Consider the following 23,248-nt stretch of genomic DNA (forward strand, 5'->3'; position numbering starts at 1 on the left):
TTAACAGGTTCAGTTACCAACGAGTTTAAATGATCGAAAGTTTCAGTTGTACGATCATTCTGGTTTCGTTGTGGTGTAGAATATACTGTCTTGGTCGTAACAGACAATCTTCGGTTTGGTGTTCAGCGCTGAGCAGCTTCAGCACCATCGTATGTGACGTCACTGGTGTTTAAAACGGCCGCGCTCCTGTAGGAGAGCAGAAAGGATACGTAGACCGTGAGGTGAGGATACATGTTTTGGTTCCGTGGACAGGGAGAAATTCTGCAGATGTTATAAAAAAATATTTTAAAGATATAGCTATTGTACTCAGCATAGTAAAGGCTTGGATCAATAAACATTGCTAGTCGGAGGTGGACGACAGTTTCGGGGTATAGGTGCTGGGGTATAGCCTTCGGCAGAAGACTTCTCTGCGGGAAAGGTATGTTATCCGTTTGATCTGCCTAGGAAAATACCAAACTGTCATTTCTATTCTTCAGTTCTGTTTTTGTTCATAGTCTAATAGTCTCTAATAGTGTTCACAGCGTGCATGTATTGGCATGTTTTGCGTCGGGACTTCAGCGCATTCCGTACGATGAGTAAGTTTGGCATCCAGCTGTTCGAACACTCGAACAGTTTTTAATCTGCCTTTTATTATTTTTTTGTATGGAACGTCTCGTGATTGTGAACGATATAAGAAATTTGCTCTAGGTTTGTTTTTTCCTGTGAGTAACAAACATAGCCTACCCTCTTTGAACCGTTGTATGATTTACTAATGCGTCCCTTTAGCGATTCATATCACCGTGACTTTATTAATTGGACTGTCAATTTTGGAACACTAAATACATGTTCAGACGGTGGCTGATATTTTCTAATCGCGTTCAACAGCGCAGTCACTTGATATTGCATTGTTGCATCAAAACTGTCCTTAGTTGCACGGAGTTGGGATATATACTTTGTGTGGATCTATAAGGGTCCCTTTTGATTACACGGGTTTATTGGTCAGCGACTTGGAGCGAGCTGTGTCAGTGATGCTAATCAAGACGACCGTGGGGACCTGCAGAATCCGCTGAAATGATAATGTCAGCAAGATTGGTCTTATTGTACAATCGACAGAATTTATAATTAACAGGGATGCTGGAGACGTTGTAGAGGTTACGCAGTTGTGAAAGTGCGAACAATAGTTTTAAAGTAGGCTACACTTAACAGTGTGGACTCTGACAAGGTTGCACGTTGGCTAGTCCGACTTCGGAAGCCATGTGGTTGTGAGTTACAAGGAAAGAGAGCCTTTATCCAAATAAATTAATTCGAGGACTGTAGGACTGTAGCCAATATTTTTCAATCGGTCAAACTGTCAGTGTGAGTGTTCTCTCTGTTCTCTCGAGTCCTTTATGAACTAGAGACAAGGTCATCTTCAGTGCTGGGATTATTGTCAAATTAAGTGCATTTTGCTCGTTGAATGGCCCTCGCGGAACCCACCTGAAACTTACGAAAAATTAATAACCAGGGCTGGCCGTTACATGCATATAATTCTCTTTAACCGAGTAGTAAGAATTTTATATGTAGCACAGCATACTCCCAACAATAAATACAGATAAACCGAACAATAAATTTCAGTGCCTCATTTTGGATGAATATTGATGTACAAACTTCTTGCTGCCCACAGGTTACCATATAGCTGTGCCTGAGAATAAAGCACAGTTGTTACTTTTCCAAAAGACAGTTTTGAATCATAGATAGAATGAAATACTGATAGTCAGCTATTGTGATTGTACTTCTCTGCCTGGACCAAATGTCCCGGCTATAGTTGTCAAGTCGCGTGAGGGGGAGCGTGCCTATGTTAAATAGTTAAATGGACTGAAATGTACGTTTCAACATTGCAGAGAGTGCAAGGAAAATGGCAAATACCAATAACTGATTGAAACGTCGATCTTTTAAAATCTGTTTCAGTTTTATTTGGCATTGGACTTAGACCATGTAGCATGCTCCTTTTCCCCATAAGAACATTCTTTCTGTTGCTGATTTCCGGGAACCTCAAATAGTGTGCCCGCGTCAGTTCTTCCGCAAGTGACAGTAATTTATGGAGGTTGATTGAATTTGACAAGAAGGGCCAACTGTTGCATTGATGAGGCGAGTGGCTGTCCTTCAAAACGGAAAGGGTTCAGCAGAAGGGAATGGAATCACTATTGATCTCCCGATGGCATTAGGAAGTATTTGTAAAGGCTTCTCGTGCTGGAAGTTGCACTGACTCCTTTACCACTAGGTGGGTGAGAAGAGCAGGGAAGTTCTGTCAGCACTCTTATTATATATCTGGTTTATTATCATAGCATGACATCTATGATCTATTTTACATTTTTGTACTCAAACCTAAAAGCGTACGAAATAAGATCAAAAGCATGGAGTTCATAGACCTCTGTGTCTGTTCAATGATTGTATTTCCGTTACTCACCGAGTACGTATTAACAAAGAAGCCGGTATAATGAGGAAGTCTGGGAAACTGCTGCAACATTTTTTTTTTTAAAAAAAACATCAATTTAGAAGTGATTCAATGGCTCTTAGAAAAAGACCCACAGAAGAAAGCGTTAGCATGCACAGAATGTCTTCACCTGCTCTGTTCAGCATTTTGCACGAGCTGTTGGCAGTGACTATGAACTGAGACACCTGCTCTTTAGATTGCTTGGTGTGAGCCGTCACCTCGGTGCAGGGTAATTATCTATCACCATTCACTGTTTATTGCGCAAATTCCCTTTGTTTAATTTTCTCTGTCCTGTTGATTGTCTGTGAGCACTCAGCCAGAGAATGTTTTCAGGTATCCACAGACGGGCACTTGCCCTACCTCAGCATTAAGGAGTCAGATGCATCTGGGGAGGGGAAACCATGCATGTTTTCATACTGAGACTTTGTGCACAGCCTCAGTGTTTTCTGACAGTTGCTGCAGAGCTTTTGAACATGCTCCTCTTTTTGGATCTGCGACCCGTGCAACTTGCTGGGAAGACTTTAGGTAGAGCAATTAATGCAATTCACCCAATGCTTTTACCACTTGTTCCTGGCCAGGTGGGGCTGAATCAATCTGTTGCATTAATCACTTATTCCAAATGTCCTCCCTATTTGTCTGCGTCATCTTCGGTCTGAGGCCAGAGCTGCTGCCCGTTTGTGCTTTTGCCATGTCTGACGGAGCAGAGGAGAGTGCCTGCAGTTTTTTTTCGGAGTGTCCGTTATAGAAGAGGTCGTGCATTCAGTGCACTTTCACTTTCCTCTGTCAGCATTCACACGGAGTTATATCCCAGCCTTCACGGGCAAGAGCGAGATCCTGGATAGACCTTCCCGTGGTATGACGTGGTCACTCCATTCCTGACAGACTCTGGACTTAAGCAGCAAGACTAAACACTGTCAGTGCGTGGACGGTGAGGAAGTACAGGGAAATGCATGCATCCAGCATATGAAATGTGAATGGGACTCACAGCAAACATACTGCTGCACAGCACTGATCTGTTTTAGTTTCACTTTTATTGTGTCAGTACTCTGAGTAGGTGCTGTGCGGGACAGATTACCGTATTGTGGGACTAGGATGGTAGGATGGTGTGTGTGTGTGCGTGTGTGTGTGTGTGTGTGTGCACGTGTGTGCGCATGTGCACACGAGTGTGCGAGTGTGTATGTGCGCGCGTGTGAGCATGTGTGTATACGCGTATGTGTGTGTGTACATATGTGTATACACGTACGTATGCGTGTATGTGTGCGTGTGCACACATATATACACGTATGTGTGTGTGCACATCTGTGAGTGTGTGTGTTTCTGTGTGTGTGTATATGCGCGTATGTGTGCGTACATGCGTGAGTGTTTGCGTGTTTGTGTGTGTGTGTGTGTGTGTGCACACGTGTATATGTGGGTATGTGTGTATGTGCATACAGGTGTGAGTGTGTGTGTGTGTGTGTGTGTGTGTGTGAGTGTGTGTGCGCGTGTGCACACGAGTGTGTATGTGTGCGCGTGTGCTCATGTGTGTATACGTGTATGTGTGTGTGTGTGTATATATGTGTATACACATATGTGTGCGTGTATGTGTGCGTGTGTGTGTGCACACATATATCCATGTATGTGTGTGTGCACATGTTTGAGTGTGTGTGTTTCTGTGTGTGTGTATATGCGCGTATGTGTGTATGTGTGTACATGTGTGAGTGTGTGCGTGTGTGTGCCTGTGAGTGTGTGTGTGTGCAAGCCTTGTGAATGTGTCAATGCCTTTGTTTAGGATGTTTGTTTTGTGTGTGTGTGTGTGTGTGTATGCATGTGTGTGTGTGTATGCGTGTGTGTGTGTGCGTATGCGTGTGTGTGTGTGTGTGTATGCATGTGTGTGTGTGTGGGTGTGTGTGCATGCGTGTGTGTGTGTGTGCGTGTGTGTGTGTGTGTGTGTGTGTGTGTGTGTATGCATGTGTGTGTGTGTGGGTGTGTGTGTGTATGTATGTATGTGTATGTGTGCAAGCATGTGTGAAATATACAGAGGTGCGTTGGCTGGGAATCGTTAACTGCCTCAGAGCAATCTGCCACAGGGGTGTTTGTCATAACTGCACTTTGGCAATACAGTAATGCAGCTTTTGTTTCTGATATGGAGACTGAAGCTTTTAGCTTAATTAAACAGCTTTCTCTATAGAAAGAGATCCATCAGTAAGCTCCCAGTTTTTTGTTTTTTTTAAAAAAAGCAATTGTATTATCTTTCAAGATAATCCTTAAACCAGTGCTATAGCATAGCATTACTTATACTTTGCTTTATGCTGTGTTTAAATCTGAACACTGTTAACTAAATGTACTCCATTTCTTTAAAATGGCCTGTTGTGTTTCAGCAATATGATGAATAATAAAGGTATCTACAGACTTTACCACAAATGAATCGTGAAATATTGAAATATTGAAGCTCGGGGTTTGTTCAGAATGCGGTATATAATGTCTTACATTAGTTTTACTCTAAGCTTGTTTTCTGCTCTACTCCGTCTTTTAAAAAATATTTGCTTGAAATGTATAGATCCTTTTAAGTTGTACTCAGACCGAAATTCTATTCCATTGACCCTGCAGTGTGATTTTGAACATGTGCTTTCTTCTGGTATAAAAGATTAATCTTTTGTAGAACTATGTCTTACTTAAGCACATTTGCTGTTTTTGAAAACAGTAGAGCAAATCATAGAACTGGTGGTAAACAAAGCCCAGTATGGACTTTGCATATATATTCCACTTGTGAACATATGTTGAAATATCAGAGATCCAGAGCAGCTGGAGATTACACAACGGTTTTAAGTGAGAATAGTGGCACCACAGGTCCGCTGCGTTGGAGGACGGAGTAAAACCTGTTTCTGGCAGTTCCACTGCAATTCCATAAGAAGTTAGCAGAAGTGTTTGTCTATTATTCAATTTTCTGAGCATTTTGTTTTTTTTTTTTTTAAAAATCTCCTCCAAGGGCAATAACAGCAGTCAGTTCATGTTCTGGGAAGTGGGACTGTCTGTAGCGTCTGCAGTTTACAGTCTAGTAAACCTTTTCAACTGGAAATCCCAGCCCTTGGCTGGATCAATGCTTTTAATTAGTGTTGATTAATGAAGGAATTCAGGCAGGGGACTACAGCTGTTTGAATTTCCAAGGACAAACTGTATTGGCATTCTGTTGTGCATCAATATCAATGACCAAGTATGGAATTGTGCTTCTACATGTCAGAGTTTTTACCGCACATGCTGACATTCTTCTCATTGTAATGAATCTGAAATCAGAATGTTAAGGTCAAGAAAAACTACACTACTAAATATTACTTTGAAACATTTCAGCAATAAAATTTTGGAATGATAAGCAGATATGAATTTTGACTTATTAAAGAGGTGGAGGCTTTCGCAAGCCAAAGACTTATACCCATTTTGCATACTCAATGCAGTCCTGGGCTTTGGAACTGAAAGTTTCTTTTATGAATAGTTTTTTCATATCTATTATGGGAATTGTACACGTGGGCCAACAGCCCTTTTTGTGTCTGTAATAACTAGTGACCCACAATGTTGACATGAGCATGCATGACATATTTGGAGGAAAAAAGTGGGAAAAAAAGATAAAAAAGAAATAGCTTCAGCAGGCTCTTATTTCAAGGCTGAAATATAATAATTGAACAAATATATGTAATTTTTTTAAATGAAACATTTGCCAAGAAGAATTTCACTTTTAACTTTATAACTAATACAGAGTGACAGTGATGGCCTAAGTCTAAGTGTGTATTATATCTACTGTATATGTGTGTTTATCTATGTGTGTGTGTGTGTGTACATGTATACACAAAACTCTTGAACGTGTCCTCAGCTTTCAGTATGATATTAACGCACAGGATGGCTGGGTCTCTGGAGTCAACAGCATACCGAATGCAGTGGACAGGCGCTGGCAGAGAAGGGCTTTTAGCTGCCAGAAGGGCTTTGTTCAGACCGCAAGCACACCCCCTGACAGAGGGAGAGCTCCTGCCTTTTGTGTTCAGTCGTGTAAGCAAAAATTACGGCACTATTAAGGCCTTGTTGCCCTTCAAATTTATCTGCAGGCGACCTCATTACTGCCGGTGAGTTGTCCTCAAAAGAGTAATGGATCCAGACCCAGTGGCGTGGACAGAGTGCAGAAGATGGCCACATCCCACCAGAGGGATTTCACTTTTTCTTTTTTTTTTTTACTTTTATGCCAAGAGGAAATGCACAAGTTGAAAATTATTATGGTAGGGGGATGACAGTAGTAATATACAAACCTGCTGGATACAAAAAAGAGGGCAAGAAAAGAAAATTTGGTCCTTAAACCACCACTCAGTACAAACCAATTTACCAAGTCAATTCATATATCGACTGCAAATAAACCAGGAAACAGAGGGGAAAGATAAAAAAGAAAACTGAGTAAGAAAAGAGGATAAATTCATGCATTTTAGGACACAGTCGTATTTATTATTATTATTATTATTATTATTATCATTATTATTATTCTTTGTGAAGGATGCCATCCTTAACTATGCCATTTGTTAGTATGGGCATGCCTAATCCTGGATTATGAGAAAACATTAAGACATTCTGAATAAAGTGTTCATTAATGCCTGCCTATGATCTTGTTCACATCAGAAAGGAAGTGAGGCTAGTGGATTATATCTGCTAAATGCAGTGGAAGATTCTCCACCGCCAAAAATAAGATCAGAAAGTTAGTGACTGCTGAAGACATAGATATATACATATGTATCAAAACTAAATTAATATATCATAACATCATTAGAGATCTGTAAAAGAACAGTCTAATCTAGGTGTTCAGTGTTTTAATTCTTTAATAATTAAAATGAGTCATGTGAATGAAGGGCAAAGCAAATACAGGGTTCATTCATTCTGGTTTATTTCTCCTTCAGAACCCCAGATGAAATGGCAGCCCTGACCTTTATTCTGCAAATTAAGCTTTTTTTCACCGACGAGCTGACTGATAGATGTTATTTTAGTGAAACCACATTGCACATTATACATCTAGCAAATACCCCGGAGCCATAGCAACCACATTAGCAAAAGTTAATGAAATTTTTGAAAGAACAGCATAGCTGAACTTTCTCAGTCGAAATCCCGCCTCTGTTCTGGCATCCTGTGTTCTTATTTACATTTTCCCTTCGCGGAGCAGGAGCTGGGAATTACAGTCAAAAGCCTGTGTCTTTTCCCCCAGATGGTGAGCATTATACATATTCTCTCTCTGTCTGTCTCTCTCTCTCTCCTTCTCTTTCTCTCTATCTCTCCCTCTATCTGTCCTCGTGTGTCTCCTCACAACTGTTCTTCTTTGTATTGTGATTTTGAGTCGCTTCTGAAGGCTCCTGCCCTCTAGGAAATCTGGGCTTTGAAGGAGACACTCACAGATGTTCTCTGCCTCCCTTCAAATCAATAAATAACAAAGACATCATGCGTTTCCATTACCATCGGGATTAAACCTTGTAAATTGAATTTTTGGAGAACTGTTTAAACATGGCAGGGAGGGGGAGTGTCTCATTGTAAGACTCCAGATTATCCTCGTTTTTAATGTCAAAGTGTTCTGCTAAAGTTATGCATTTTGAAGTGTTATTTTTTATATTTTAATGACCGTAAATTGCCATGACACATAGGAGTTGTACTGTGAGTAAGAAAGCAGTGAAGGCTCATTCTTTGGATTGTGGTACTTCTCTGAGGCTCATGTGTTCATTTGTTATCAATCGATTCCAATAGGTGCGCAGTACTTTCCTAGTAGGTTCATGGCACCAATAGACTGCATTTAAAAGAGAAATTGCTTGTGTCCTTTCAGTAAGTGTTCTCAAAAGAAGATCAGCCTCTGTCAAGCCGGTTTCATTTTTTAGTGAACAATAGAGAGCTGGGATAACTGAAAGGACGTGTAAGGAAACCTCAAGGAGACACATTGTTAATTTGATAAGCAGACGTACTTATCCAGGGCGATAAGGGTTAAAATGTACACATTTAAACGTTTGTACAGGATGACATTAAAGGTGGCAGATCACAATGGGCACCTTGTGGAAGGGCATGTCAGCACTGACCTGCCTGTGACTCAAACCTCCAAGTCTTCTCCCCTTTCAAATTCAAGTTGGCACTACAACAAGGATAGCAGCACTGCCTTTGGTTCAAGTTTCAACGTGGACCGTGCGTGTCTCTTCAGTTAAATGCTTGCATAAATTATCAGGATCTGTAATCAAACAATGGCCAGTGTTTGAGGGTAGTCTGCCAGAGCTCTGTGGAGGAATGGATCGCCGGTGCGGCGTAGGGCTCCAGATGCTCCATGACGAGCGGAAACGATGAGGCAAGGTGAATTTCCCCCGATAAACAAATCTGAGAATGTTGGCGGTGCCAAAAATGTCCTCCCCGGGAGAGATCCTGTGTGCTCCCCTCTTGCTGGGAGACACCACACCCCCGCCACCCCCCTGCTCTCCCCCTTCATTAATGGATTCATCAATCCTTTACCCGTTTGTCTTAATGACAAGTGGAGTTCCTCTCAGGAATTCCGTGACTTTTTACAAATAGTGCTGATGCGCCCGCTCACATCTGCCCGGGGTCTCCGTGGAGAGGGTCATTACCATAAACTTCAGGCCTCCGGGCCGACCTGCCTGTCACCGCTCAGCGGGAGAAAACACTCATGGAGGTGTTTCTGCGGGACAGCTTGTGTCTGTCATTAGTGCTGAGAAAACAAACCAAAAAAAAAAAAAAACATTTTATTTTGACTTAATTGAATTGTCGGGTGATTGGTTATGTTGCACAATAGAACATGTGTTTCCCCTAGAGAGAAGTGTTTGCCAAGCAAATATCGAATAATATGCTGAATAAACGTGAACTTGTTCTGTCTTTACAAGCAGATTTGCTGATATGCCAGCACTGTATCATGCGGGGCGCCCCCTATCTTCCACACCACCTCTCTGACCCTCAGCTTCTCAACCACAGCCTCATTGACACTGTTCAGCATCATTAACTTTGCTAACAATATTAGTGTCAGCTTCACTGTGCACTGAGCTGTAAAAATACCACGAGTCTAAATCGGGGTTCACGCACATTTTAGACCCATGATGAACCTAATTAGCCGTGATGTTTTCCCTGTCTGGAGTTTAAGTTTAAATTTCCGTGTTCTTTCTTTAAAGCGTAATTTAAATTATTATAGTTCATATCATTTATATCTTCACCTCAAAAAGTTTGCTTTTTTCATAAGTTTGATAATAATGATGGGACATACTACTAACTACATGTAAAGGCTGAAAATGAATACAATTTTAGGTTTAGCAAGCAATGTATAGTAGCAAGTTGTAAATTTTTCCTCTTAGTTTTTAATACTAGAAAAAGCACTGGTTTTCAGAAAATAACCCCAAGTTATTTTCCTATGAAGAGATATAAAACATACCAGCACATTCCCCTCCTCAACTCCTCAAGTTTTTGAAACACAACTTTAAGTCAACTGCTGACCACTTAAAGCACCATGTGTACGCCCAGTTGTAAGACCACTGTGGACTGCAGTGCCCAATGAAGCCAATTTGGTGCCAGCATGTATCCAAGGCTTCCCTCTGCAGGATTAACCAGTGGGTCTGTTCCCACTGCAAACTTTATTCTACAACCACACACCATGTTTGTTATAGTTGACAATGCGACAGAAGAAACAGAAATAATACCATCCAGCCAAACGTTTCTCTCTACTTTTTGACCTTCCAGTCTGTTCTGGAGTTTTTCAGACCCTTTTAACCATTCCTCTGTTTCCATTGCAGAGGGTATCGAGTTGTGTAGACAGTATAGACATTTATATCAGTCAAGGGGAAATACATTAAGAATTCTGAGAGCATGGCTCAGCTCTCTGCAGGAAATCTCTCCTTTCGTATTCAGTTAATATTTCTCCTATAAAACAGTAAGATGTTGACTGGATAGTTTGACATAAGTCTCTTGCACTGAAGTGCCATAGAACTTAATTTCCTACATAAACCCTGTGTGTTAGAGACCTGCACCGGGATCAATCGGATGGAAATTGCCTCTGGTTTTCCCTCAAGTGTTGCCACGGATTACTGAACTGAGGTTTTCACAAAATAAACCCCTCTCCAAAGAGAAACTCAAACCTGTTAATTCCATTCTCACTTAAGCCAGTTATTTTGAAAAAGGTAAGGTACTTTTTTCTGACCTGATGAAATTTGAAAACCCTTTTATCTGGAACACGATGATAGAACAAAGCAAGCTGTGTATCTAAATAAAAATCATGGGAAATGTATTACTTTCAGTTCAGGTTATTATATTATATATTATTATATAAAATACTTTTTGCGTTTCACCACATGCATGTTCTACTGGAGTCTTTTGTTGCCCTAACATTGCCATGGCATTGACATAAGCCCTCTGCTAGTCATTGATGAGAACATCACAGAACACAGAACACAGAACACAGAACACAGTGCTCCGACCCATACAACAATGCAGAGCAAAGGCAACCAGCACCAGACAGCAATGCTGATGGCACATCATATTTTGATAGTACGGAGGCACTGCGCTTTGACAAACGGCCCAGAGCGGCCTTTAATGGCGTGCTGCACTGCAGGTATCCGTAGAGCTGGCCCTCGCCTCGTACTGAAAGGGAACATGAGGGGGAGAGAGAAGCGCAGTCATTATCTCTGTGTCTGTGGGACCATCCTCTGTATTACCTCCTCAGCACAAACCCACTTGTTTCAGTAGTCTGCCGGCACCCGTCCACATTACTCTCCGATAAGCGTACAGACGGTTGCCCTTCTCCTCTCCTCCGTCTTGCGTTCGGGTTTGGTTTATCTGTGCGCACGCGTGCGTGAATGTAAATACGTTTTGTCGTTTATCGAGACGCGAGAAGGAGAGGGAGCGAGATGAACAGATGTGTTGTGTATTCAGATGCCTCTGGTTTGTATCTGTGGAGAACTTTCAGAATCATGCGTGGGAAGGATGGAGTAGTGGCAAGATGGGCTTGTGGCCCAAACATTTATATCACATTTACATTTATTCATTTGGCAGGCACTTTTATCCAAAGCAACTTACAAGTCAGTTACATGTTTGAATCCCCGGTCAGACTCCGACTTTGTATCCTTGAGGAAAGGTACTTAACTAAACTCTCATCAGCTCTCTACCAGCTGTATAATGGGTACAGTATAAAATGTAAGCTATGTAAGTGGTGCTGGATAATGCAGAGTGTACATTTCCCTTTCTTCCTGACTGCAGTATATCTGCAGTCTATCTGATGGGGGGGCACACCAATCCTCAGCAGCGGTGCTGTCTCCAGCAGCAGATCCCATAGGAAGTGACCTGGGTATGAGTAACGGCTCACCAGCCCTTGCCACCTGCCAATCTGCCAGTCTGAGTGATGGATCCCCCTGTCAGGTCTTAACCCCCCCCACCCCCACTGCTCACACAGCACCAGGGCCACAGCCTGAAATCAATGAGTGGCGGTCAGGATCGTAAATTAAAACGCCAGTTGAGTGGCACCTGGGATCTGGAGATGGTGCGTAGTAAACCCGTGTGCAACAGGGTCAGCTCACGAGGGGGGTGAGGGGGTGGGGGGGTGGAATAACCAAGCATGCGCTGCAGGCCGACCTTACTCGGCATTTTAGAGGGGAGTCTTCGGTGGGACTCCGGTCACACTCTTCACAGTCGAAGCCGGAGGGGTGGTCTACGCTCTGCAGCTGCTGTCAGGAAAAGGCGGCCCGTTTCAAGACGGTACGCTAACCAGCCTGCGTGTATCTCACCAGTGGGGGCCGTGGCCCATCTTCGGGTGCAAGGGTTCGAGCTGCGGTGCGAAAAAAACCCTGCAAATTGCATCCAGCTGCTCGCAGAAACTTAGAGGGAAACTGGGGCACACCTTTGCTCAGTGCAGCAGGAGCATAAATTGTCGTGTCGGGAACATGTGAGTCCACATGAGATATGTATTGCACCTGTGCTGTGTGCTGCATGTGCAACCTCCTGTTCCTGTTTCGACTTCGAAGTGAGAGAACTCAATACAGTTTTTCATGAACTTAGTTACCACACGTGGGCTGAACGTGTTTATATAAAATTTTATATTTTAAATATTTAAATATTAATTATTTATATTTGTTTTTTTTATTTTATCTTTGCCTCACTGACCTTTGTAATTATTTTTCAACTAAATATGTACGTATCTAAAATATGCAGATATCTATTTATTGACTTATTATTCTAACAGGGAATATTTACAAGGAATCATGTTCATGGATCATACAATATGGATGAGAACTGAGAAAGCAGAAATTGAAAAAAAAGTCTTGATTAATAAAAAAGAATTTCTTTGTATATTAACGTATGCGGGAAAAAAGTTGGAAAGCCCCAATGCTTTCATTTAATTAGAGGTGTTAATATCTGTGCTGCTCGGTTTTAATTGCCTGTAATTGCATAGTGTTGTGGCAGTGAGACCTCTTTAATTGGTTACTGAGTGACTGTGGTAATGACTTACTTGTTTGCCACTGCATCCAAGGGAACGCTCATAATGGCATGTTGTAGAACACACAGAGGGTAATGAACCACACTGTCAACTAGATAGGATCCTGTACCTTTCTGTTACACCTGATGGCTGACCATACTGTAGACATGGAATATTCGATTATTCATATAGTCAAATGTGACATAGCTAATTGAATATCCGTAGTAGTCGAAGTCTTGATGATTAACAAAAAAAAAAAAAAAACATTCATTAATTATCTTCAGAAGTCATGAAGGAAAGCCCAAGAATCAAACCAGAAAGTTAATTCATTGATGTGTAATTATTATTTTTGTGCTCCGAAGTGTGAGTAAACGCAGATTTCTTTGCATTACGTTACATTACGTTATGTTACATTGCGTTACATTGCATTACATTACATTACATTCACTGTGTCGTTCCATGGGTTACAGGATTTCATGTAGAATATGGGGACATTCAAGCTGTGAGTATGTGAATATTTAGGCTATTTAAATATGAAATGAATCTAAATCAACATCCCTACTTTATAGTGAGAATCTCACTGACTCAGTACATTGTTTCGCCTTCAAACAGCCTGCCGTGCCAGAGCAAGTTAGGCATTCTAGTAGTCCAGCTCTAGAGTAGGATTGAGTCTGTTATTGGAGTGCAAGCAGCCTAAGTCACAATATGGGGTGGCAGTGTAGCATAGTGGTTAAGGAGCAGGATTTTTAACCAAAAGTTGCCAGTTTGATTCCCCACTGGAGCACTGCCACTGTACCCTCAGGGAAAGTACTTAACCCACAATTGCTTCAGTAAATATCCAGGTGCTGAAATGAATAATGTAAAAAAAGCCTCTAACTATGTAAGTCACTCTGGATAAGAGAGTCTGTTAGATGCCAATAATTTAATGAGGAGCTTTCACCTGCCACTCCAATTTTTTTTTTTTTTTTTTTTTTTATTAAATTGTTTGATTATTAGTTGAATGTATTGTATAATGCTTGTGAATGTATAACAAGGACTCTTGGCTATTTGATTTGCCACTTTGTCCATAACGGAGATCACACTGTCAACTTTGTTGTGCACCAGCTCATTGAAATCGCTCCACTGTTGGTGTCTGTGTGATTGTGACCGTGTAATGGACCTGCCATTGGTTGATAAACCTCACCTGTAACAATTATCAATTAACCTGACATTTAATACAGGTGTGTGGCAGCAGAGCAGTTGCTGCACTCTTTTTTCAGGCAGTTTGTCTCACTGTGGCTGTGTCCTCAGGCTTGGCTGGGTTGTTTCATTTTTAAAATAAATTATTTGACTTTTTTTTTTTTTTGAAAAATTCTCCTTGGTGTTTTTTTTTGTGTGGTGTGCAAGCCAGTAGAGTCACAGACATAAACTCACCTTACAGGTACCACCGTGCTCCAGTTTAGGTGAGGTGCTGCTTTTTATTAATATATATCTCAGGCTGAGCACTTTGGCTTAAGAGGAAACAACAAAAATATCAAGGGGATGGTCCTTTATTCATTTATTAATCGGGACAGGTAGATGGGGAGAGAGTTAATATGAAACATCTCAGGACACATGGTGCCAAGAGTGGTTTACTGAAACTGTTTCCACCAGGTCCATCTGGGCCAAGTGAGCCCACCAGAGCTGAATCCAGTGGATGATAGCTGTTGTGATCATTCCCCATCACCAGATCCTAACACTGATGGGGAAACAGTGGAGGGTAATTACCTCTGTAGGTAGATGACATCAGCCCCAGATCAGAGGTATATAGTTTTTAGTTTTATAGTTTTTTGACAGTACATTCATATAGTCAGAGCATTGGGAATGGACACATTCATTGAATAGTGTTGTGCTCACACTCACCGGTCTGGGAGTGTTAGCCAGGTCTGACACTGTTGCATGTTGAACTTGAACAGATAATCTTCTGTTCTTTTGTGCTGGAAGACACTCTGGATAAGAGCTTCTGCTAAATGAATGTAATGTAACGTAAACATGGTCCGAGTTCTCGCTAACTGAAAACAGGCATGTGAAAATCGTTCGGCTCTGAGGAGAAACCTGAGTGGTCTGCAGTTTTCCGAGTGGATTCACTTAATAAAGCCCTCATGGAATCTCCTTGGGAAAGACACCCAAAGAAGGGTGTGTATATACCGTAACATCATCCTGTTTTTCTTTTTCCACCGCCAGTTTGGATGAGTCTCTCTCCACTCCAGCTCACTCTTTCTCTCTCCGTTAAGAGTTACGACTCCTGAAAAAATAAATGAAGACACAAGATAGACGTGGGATCAGAGTTAGGAGGTGATGCTGGAGGTGTGAAATCACTGGGGTGTAAAATTACCTAGGCAGCCATGTTGTTGTTTCAGCATTTCATGGTCAGTGGCTCTGTTTGCTTCCTCTGTAAGTCCTGGCCTGCTGGGGTGATGCTGACTGTGGTGCTGGCCCACAGCCACAAAGACTCCAGAATCAACAGCAGTAGAAGAGAGTGTGTGTGTGTGTGTGTGTGTGTGTGCGCGCGCGTGCGCTCGCGCATGTACGTGAGTGCATAGGTGTGTCTGTGTGTGCTTTTGGGCATGTATGTGCTCATGAGTGTGTGTGTGAGTGTGAATCAATGTGGTATGTGTCTGTGTTACCGCTGCCATGGCTATAACTTTCTGTCTCTCTCTCTCTCCTTCATAAAAACAGTAGTTCACAAAGAAACTTTTCTGATGAATAGTGTTGCTTCCATCAGTTTGTTTGCCGTTTGCCCAAACTTTCTATTCTTGTGAAGTATGAAAACACTGTTAATTAGCCAAGTGTCTGATCCTAGACTTCTGATACATTACAAGACATTAAGCAAAGCAGATGAAGGTGTGGGTGGCATTATTGAGATATGACCGATGTATATGGCTTTGCTTAACAAGTGGGGGTGTTGTTTTGTGGTGCAGTTCTGGTCAGCCCCCAAGAGTAATTCCTCTCCTCCTCCGTGCCCCCCCCCCCCCCCCCCCCGTCCCCCCTCCCCACACACATAAAACCTCAGCGGAGTCTAAATAGGAGTCTAGAGATGTGTGTGTTTGTCTGTCTGTGTTTGTGTGCGTTGGTGGGGGGGATTGATGGGGCTCTGGGTTGGTTTTTTTATCTGATAGAGCCTCATTCCTCCACGGGTGAGGAAGGGGAGGGGTTTCCCACCGCGAAAGGAAAGCGTCTCTCCCCGAGCAGCTCGCTTCTAATTTGTTCTAATTTGTCAGAGGATTATGAACAACAGCATATTATCCCCCTATTACATTGACACTCACGGAGTGAGTAATTGGTCGGGTGGCAGCGGAGGCCGATTGAGCCCAGCTGGAGGTGAGGAGGAGACAAACGGCGGGATGGGCGGCATGAGGGTCTGGAGCGGCGGGTGAAGCCGCAAGCTTGCGCTGTGCTGTCAATGCATCGCGTTGGTGGGGGGGGTGGGGTGGGGGGGTGTCGTTACAAACCAGCGGCTCCCTTCGCTCCGCGCAGCTGCAGCTGCGATGTGTATGTCCCATTTGTCGTCCCCCTTTACAGCCCCGCGGTAAAGGGGGGTGTCGTGCAGCTTTCACATTCGCGCTACCAGGCAGTCAGTTCGCTCCAGCAATTAATGCGGTTGTTTTTCCGTAATTAACTTCCTCTCAGGCTCTTTCAGGGGTTTTAAGCAATAGTAAACCCGATCCAATTAATGAAAGGAAATGCACAACTTGAGTAGCAAGGCCTGTTGTGAGCACAGAGCTCAAAGTGGTCTATGGCATCCAAGGGACTTTTTCGGACACTGTGTTCTAGTTTTTAGCAGCACCTTTTTAGTGCTATAGTAACACACTTCACTTCATTCTGAGGACAACTATGCCTCTGTAGAAATGGCCTGTTCTGGATGTGTGCCCCCCCCCCCCCCCCCCCCCCCCTTTGCAAATCCAAACTCTGTCTCATGGTTACACCCTGTGGGTCAAATCTTCTCTCTCCTGAAAGAGAAACTTTTCAGCTGTTTTCTTCATTTAAGAGGAGGGCACCTTGGGCTTCATCCATAAGGTGGTATTGTTCATGGCTGATTTCATCTGAAGTTTGAGGTCTGTAAGCAGCAAAGAGTGAGTGTGACATTGTTGGGGGGGGGGGGGGGGTCTAGTCTGTGCTGGGCTGGGCTGGACAGGGTGGACTGTGCCTGGTGATGTGAGGAGGCTCTGTACAAAGAACAGAACTGTATTTTCTGTAATAAAGAAATAATCCGAGAGGTGCACGGCTTCTCCCTTCCTGCGGTCTGCTGCGGGGCTTTAGCTCGTCACCAGGCAAGGTTATTCAGATGAGAGATGCGGCGGAGATTAGTGGGCTGGGCCTGGCCGCTGCGTTCTGATGGCCCCGGACGTGCAGCAGCTGCACAGCTTTGATTTATGACAGTCGTGATAATCAGAGCTCGCCGCATGAATAAGCTGCATTGCTGGGAGCTACGGGATAGTCAGACAACATGCAAAGTTTGGATAAGTGTCCCTTCACCTGAAAACACAGGTCTTCCACAGAAAATGACTAGAAGAGGGATGATCAAATAGAGTAGTTAATGTTGTTTGTGGATGTTGAAAATGTGTGTGGACATCTATCTAAATGTGGAGATGCAGCTATTTACAACATCGGTAATGCTTTAGCTGCGTGCTGTTAGAGGTGTACAGGTATGGTGCCTGTGAGAAAGTTTAATTAAAGCTGATATATTAGGACACTGGCAACGTGGAATCGGAAGAGCACTGCCTAAAATGAAACAAGAAAAATGATCAATAAATAGCCCGGGCTCCTTGACCTCTGAGTGCCTGGATGTCAGGCCTCTGACCCAGCCTTCTGCCCCACATGATTGCATTGATCAGGCAAATGAAGGATGGATGCAATTGGTTTAGCGTGATTTAACAGACCGTGGCAGCCCAGTTGGTGCACTCCTCTCAGTGAGGGACGACTGATGCTAGGAACCCTGGGAAAAGGAGGGAGTGGGGGTGCCTCGCTTGCACATCAGTGATTGGGATAAGAATGCATAGGGGAAAGACAGGGATGTACATTGTAACAGTAATTTTGTCCTGTGCATTCATATGATGCAATTATACAAATATCCAATACCTTCAGGCTTGGAATTCCCCAAAGTGCATTTTAGTTAAATCCTTGAGAGGCAGTTCTCCTTTATTCATTCCAGCTTTGTTTCAATTAGAATTATTGCGCCCTACTCAGCTCGGCCAAGGAGCTGCCTCTGTCCGGTTAGCAACTCGGTCCTTACAGTGATGTGCACTGGAAAACAAACCATCCAAAGGCAAGATTCAAGATTCAAGAGATTTTATTGCCATTTGCACGGGTACCCAACAGTACAGGTACAGTACAGGTTGGAATTTTTGTGTGTAGCTCACTGAGTCAGCTTTTTATTTAAAAAAAAAAAAGCAGGCTAAGAAAGGCAATTAAAAAGAGCAGCATAAAAAATAAGTAATAAAAAACACCTGTCTGAAAACACACCTGTCATACACACTATGAATAAATACACACTGTACACACTATATACAGGTACACACTATGAATTATTGCACAGTAAATTATTGCACTATTGAATTGAATTATTGCACAAACCAAAGCAAACCAATGGAGTGGGGAAGACTCCGTATGACATAGGCCCAGAGAGTGAGAGGGGGTGAGGTAGTTGAGTACTAAAACCCAGTCCGTAAGGTGCAAGAGTGTTGTGAGGTGTTAAGTGTCCATGGTGTGAGTAAGGTGGGGGGTGTGGTATTTCCTTCCCACCTTAATGTCCTCAGCAATCATTCTGACAGTGGCTGGAAAAAGGCTGTTGTGGAAGCGTGCCTTGTGAGTGGTGATGCTTTCTGGCCTGTGATGTCTCAGGCTGTATCCTGAGTTCTTCCACCTGAGCAGAGAGTGAGCTGGGTGGTGTCGATCACTGAGGATGCTTTGTGCTTTTCTCCTACAGTGCTGTATGTAGAGTGTGTCCATGGAGGGGAGGTCAGAGCCGATGATTCTCTCTACAGTTTTGATGACTCGTTGAAGAGATTTCCTCTCAGCCTGGGTGGTGTTTCCAAACCACACAGTGATGCCGCTGGTGAGAACACTCTCAATGAGTCCTCTGTAGGCCTGGATGAGGGGCTGACGTCTGAGTCCGGCCTTCTTCAGCAGCCTGATGAAGTAAAGCCACTGCTGTGCTTTCTTCACTGTTGTCACAGTGTTTATGGCCCTGCTCAGGTTTTTTGGTATGTGAAGGCCTAGAAACTTGTGACTGTCAGCCTGCTCCACCTCAGTCCCCTTGATAGTGAGAGGCTGCAGAGGGGGGGCTCTTCTCCTGAAGTACAGAATGAGTTATTGAGAACAAGGTCATTGTCCTCTCCATAGACAAAGATTTTGTTTACCTGTTCCCTGTATGATGACTCATCCCCACCCTTGGTGAGGCCGAGTATGGTCTGCATATTTAATAAAGATGTTGATGTTCTGGGTGGAAACACAGTCATAGGTGTACAGGGCATAGAGTTTGGGGCTGAGGCAGCAGCCCTGGGGGGTTCCTGTGCTGACTGTGAGCTCAGCAGAGACCTTATTTCCCATCCTCACCACCTGTGGCCTGTCTGTAAGGAAATCCAAAATCCAGTTACAGGTGTACGTTGGCACTCCAAGGTCTGCCAACTTCACAGTCAGCTTTATTGACAGAGCTGTAATCCAAAAAGGGCATATGTGCATATGTTCTGTTAGTGTCCAAGTGTTCCAGTGTAGAGTGAAGCACCAGGGCCACCGCATCATCCGCTGATCTGTTTGGGTGGTAGGCAAACTGTAGGGGGTCCACCGTGTCTGGAACCACAGAGTTTATGGATTGGAGAACCAGCTTCTCCAGGCACTTCATGGCGACCAGTGTAAGTGCCACCGGTCTAAAGTCGTTCAGTTGGGATATGTTTGTCATAGTACCGGTCCCCAAAAAACCAGAGGACTTGAAGGACTGTGGGACTGTTTCCTGTGTGAGAGATGAATTGAATATGTCTGTGTACACCCCTGCCAGCTGTTCAGCACAGGCCTTCAGGACTCTGTGACACTCCATCAGGTCCTGCTGCCTTACGGGGGTTTACCTGCTTCAAAGCCCTGAGAACCTGTGTATGTGTCACCTGAAGTGCAGTCTCCTCAGGGTTACAGTTGGATTTTGAGTGGATGTCTCTGTTCAGTCTGTCGAATCTGGCATAGAAACTGTTGAGGTCATCTGGTAGGGTGGTGTCTCAGGTCTCAGTCCCATTCGTTCTTCTCTTGTAGTTGGTGACAGATTGAATTCCCTGCCACATACTACGTATGTTGTTATCTAGGTAGCAGCTCTCCAGTTTTTGGGAGTATGCCCTTTTTGCAACTCTGATGAAATTTTGTAGTTCATATCCAGCCCGCTTATACCCCATGATGTCCCCCCGACTTGAAAGCTGCACACCGTTTCCTGATCTTCATACGTATATCCGCAGTGAACCAGGGCTTTTGATTGGGAAAAACATGAATAGAACAGGAGGGGACACAGATGGAAGTTCACCAGGTAATATAGCTACTAACAGTCTCTGTGTAATCGTGAATATTATTTGTGGCCTCCCTGAAAATGTTCATGTCTGTAGCCTCTAGGCAGCCCTAGTCTGCCAGTGCACTGCCAGTCCATATCTAAACAGTTCTAACTGTGACTGGATTAGCTTTCAGCCTTGTGGTGTAGGTGGGCTGTAACAGAATTTTCAGGTGGTCAGACTTACCGAAATGGGGTTTGGGGATAGCAGTATATGCATTCCTTATGTTACTGTAGCAGTGGTCCAAAGTGTTGTTTCCCCTGGTGGGGAAATTCACAAACTGGTGGAGTTTGGGTATATTTTTCCGGAGATTACAGTGCATAAAATCCCCCAAAACAACAAGAGCGACGTCTGGATAGGTATTCTCATGTCCACTGATCATGTCGTGCTCTTCTCTGAGTGTGTTGTCCTCGTTGGCAGAGGGGGGGATGTATACAACACTCAGTATAATTCACTGCAGTTCTCTTGGTAAATAAAATGGTATGCACTTTAATATATTCCACATCCCCGGAACAGGATAGAGATATTACCTTAGTGTTGGTACACCAGGATTGTTTGACGAGAATCGCTGTTCCTCCCCCGCGGATTTTGCCACACTCCGCAGCATTTCGGTTGGCTCTGAAGACTGTGTAGCCTGTCGGTGTTATGGACTCATCGGGGGTCATCTGTCCGAGCCACGTTTCACAGAAGCAGTCCTGAATATACCTCTGTGTAGCCGTCTGACTAAGGAGGTCATCCATTTTATTTTCCAGAGACTGGACGTTGGCAAAAAGTATCACCGGGACGGTTAGCCTTCCTCTGCTAACGAGGCGCCGGAGTCTCCGCTCAGCGCCTCCCCGCCTGCCGTGTTTCCTTGGCAGCCTCAGGTTGCTGGGAAAGCCCCCTGCTGCTGCCTGGCCCAGTGTCGCTCCGGCAAGGCGATGTAGTTCCGGGAAGGAGTCAAGCATAAATACGTATTGGGGTTTAAAATGAGCTTGAAAGGCTGTTGCAGTCAGTAGCTGATATAGTTTAATAAATAACTTGATAACATATACATTATTATAATATAATATCTTTATATTTTTACATATATATATATATATATAATATAATATATAGCCAGCAATGGGATTGTCTCAGTCATGGGAAAGAGGCAACAATACACACCTGGAGAATTGGACAGCTAATTGCACTGAGCTCAGTAGCCTTCAGATAGTGGATCTGTGTTGCTGAAATCGTGCAGATGACATATCTGTCTGACTGGCAGAGAGACAGGAGGACAGAGGGGCAGGGGTGGCTGGTGAATGTCTGTGTGTTATTACCTGTACATGCTGAGGGTCCTACAGATAGAGAGCGCTGGTCAGTGTCACAGTGTGGTGTCAGACGGTCTGTCAAACTGCCCACTCACGTCCCGTGCTTTCATTTCTTTGCGCATTAATGGTTTCAAAATGTAGCCATTAACTCCCTGCACTTTCAGCAATTGGGCTTTTGTTTGAAGAATCTCAAAGGGGTGGTAAGCTGCAAATCAATTAGAATGCTTAGCGGTGTAAACTTTATTCTTCTGTGTGAGGGGCGGTAGATTTGTACTGTTTTGATGTAGCGGATGACACGAACCTTTTTTTGCATGCACTCCTTTCCTTTGAATGGAAATGTTTGTGTGGAGTGGAGATAACTGGAAGAGGCAAGTTGTTATTCTCCATCCCACCATAGCCGGAGGGTGGAAAAACTGAAACAAACAGCACATTGATCTGAGTTAGATTTTTGCTCTGGCTGGCCATGGTTACAGGACTCCAATAGTAATGAGAATCACTGGGAGCAGATTCCATATTCCAGAGTTTCTTTTGACCAGATGTAACATGACTGAAGGTGAAAATAACACACACATTAGTATACACCTACATGGTGACAGAGAAACACAGACACATTTATACATTTGGCAGACGCTTTTATCCAAAGCGACTTGCATAGGTTACAGTTCTTTACAATGTTATCCATTTATACAGCTGGATATTTACGGAGGCAATTGTGGGTTAAGTACCTTGCCCAAGGGTACAGCAACAGTGTCCCAGCAGGGTTTGAACCGGCAACCTTTCGGCTACGAGTCCTGCTCCTTAACCACTATGCTACACTGCCGCCCGCTACATACACAAAGACATTGTCTTTTTAACTATAACTAGTTCATTACGGAGTGACCATACAGATAAAATGGATGTTGTCACTGTTAGGGTGTAAACTCTTGAGTTGTCTGTTGAGCAGAAAGATGTTTTCCCCCTCACAGATCATAAATCGTCTCACATGTCAAAATGTGTGCTCACGGAACGAATTCAATAATCTATGATGTCATCTCATTATCAGAGAGCTGCACATCCTGGACATTGAAATATTTCTTGGCAATAACAAATGTACTGTTTGTGTCATAAAAACATTATTTGTATGGATTTTCTGTCAGAGAGCGGTAGATCTTATGAAAATGCCACTCTCTCTAACTGCTCATTTTTTATCCCTCTTGGCAGTGAGCTTTAAACAAACTTCAAGCCCTTGGTTTCACCGTACACCTTAACATTAGCTCATGGCTTGTCTATGCAGACCACTGGCATGTTACAGACATGTGTATTATGTGCTGTGGCACCCAAATTAGTTTGTGTTTGAATTTTTACAGTCATAAATGTACATATAAAGATGCTGGCAGGCTATACCAGATGCTTTCTTATTTGTTATTTTGTGGAGAGAAATTCCATACTCTGAAAAATGTGTTACTTCATTCTGAGGCTTTACACAGTATAGCTGGACCATTTCCTCAGTGTAACCTGGCTAAAGTCTAGCTTGAGTTTTTTTTTTCTG

General features: G+C 43.3%; 1 protein-coding gene across 1 annotated transcript in view; it reads left to right on the forward strand.

Annotated features, from left to right (window-relative positions):
- The first annotated feature begins 352 nt into the window (after positions 1-352).
- megf11 (multiple EGF-like-domains 11) overlaps positions 353-23,248 on the forward strand; it is a 93,639-nt gene continuing 70,743 nt past the window's right edge. Inside the window, exon 1 of the mRNA XM_036534608.1 lies at positions 353-418. The gene's annotated coding sequence lies outside the window, so the exon portion shown is untranslated. The remainder of the gene's footprint in view (positions 419-23,248) is intronic.

This window comes from Megalops cyprinoides, chromosome 8 (genome assembly GCF_013368585.1).
Source record: "Megalops cyprinoides isolate fMegCyp1 chromosome 8, fMegCyp1.pri, whole genome shotgun sequence".
NCBI classification, from domain to species: domain Eukaryota; kingdom Metazoa; phylum Chordata; class Actinopteri; order Elopiformes; family Megalopidae; genus Megalops; species Megalops cyprinoides.